The sequence below is a fragment of the Bison bison genome, unplaced genomic scaffold (assembly GCF_000754665.1).
Source record: "Bison bison bison isolate TAMUID 2011002044 unplaced genomic scaffold, Bison_UMD1.0 scf7180017864375, whole genome shotgun sequence".
NCBI classification, from domain to species: domain Eukaryota; kingdom Metazoa; phylum Chordata; class Mammalia; order Artiodactyla; family Bovidae; genus Bison; species Bison bison.
Window position 1 is genome coordinate 6,278,145 of NW_011494947.1, and position 1,183 is coordinate 6,279,327.

The following is a 1,183-nucleotide window of genomic DNA, read 5'->3' on the forward strand; positions in this document are numbered from 1 at the left end:
AGTTTGGGGATTTCCACAAATCTTCACTGAGGACTAAAGACCTAATTGTTCTTTTCAGGGCATCATTGAGAAAATGGCCTAGCAGATCTGACTTGTGTTAACCCACGTAAATGCTGCTTTATTTGTTTGCAGGCATTTTGTTTCATCTGTTGTTTTGTTTCGTAGCAGGTGTCTTCCTCAATTCCAGAAAACATGGAGAAATCAATTATTATATGGGCTAGAGGGTAGTTGAGAAATAAAATTTACAAACAAGTATGCAATTTCTTTTTTAACTTTATTTTTTATTTTTGGCTGCAGTGGGTCTTCGTTGTAGCAAGCGGGGACTACTCTCTAGCTGAAGTGCACAAGGTTTCATTGCAGCGGCTTCTCGTGTTGTAGAGCATAGGCTCTGGCGCACATGGGCTTCAGTAGTTGCAGCATGCAGACTCAATAGTTGTGGCTTGCAGGCTTAGTTGCTCCGTAGCCTGTGGAATCCTGCTGGACCAGGAATCAAACCCATGTCCCCTGCATCAGCAGGGGGATTCTTATCCAGTGCACCACCAGGTAAATCCAACAAGTATGCAATTTCAGTTATGACATCAAAGAACTGTAATGCCAAAGGCAGTAGGAGAAAAGGGAAGACAATGGAAACAGTGAGTGTCACTTGCCCCCAAGAAAACAAGAAGCTTTCCTGTGTGTTTAAGATTTTCTTTGGCATACCTGCCTGTCCCTCTGTGTGCCACCTACCACATGGCTGAGGAATGTCTGTTTCACTTAGCAGACAGACTGTTTTCCTTTTAGGCTTAATACTCTTTGTTTCTAGAGGCCAGAAAACAGTGCAGGCCCCCAGAAGCCCACTCCCATCTCTTAACTTTAAGATCCTAGTCTGTGGGTCAAGCTGGATCAAGTCTCTAGGGCAACTCTCGAGTTTTCATCCAGTGTCTGTTATGGGCGGCCCAACGTGGGGATGACCATCTAGGCATCCCCATCAAAAGGCCAGCCATCTGGGAACAGTTCTGCCATAGTACTTGTGTACTGAGCAGGAAGCTATTCAATGAGGCACTCCCGCAATATCAGACCTGCATGCTCAAGGACTGCTGGGAGGTCTGTGACATCACAGCTCTCAGTGATCTGCCCACCTGGGACTGACAGGCACAGTACTCAGGGTGTGTGGCCTTTATGGATGGAGAACAGGCCTCCGTTT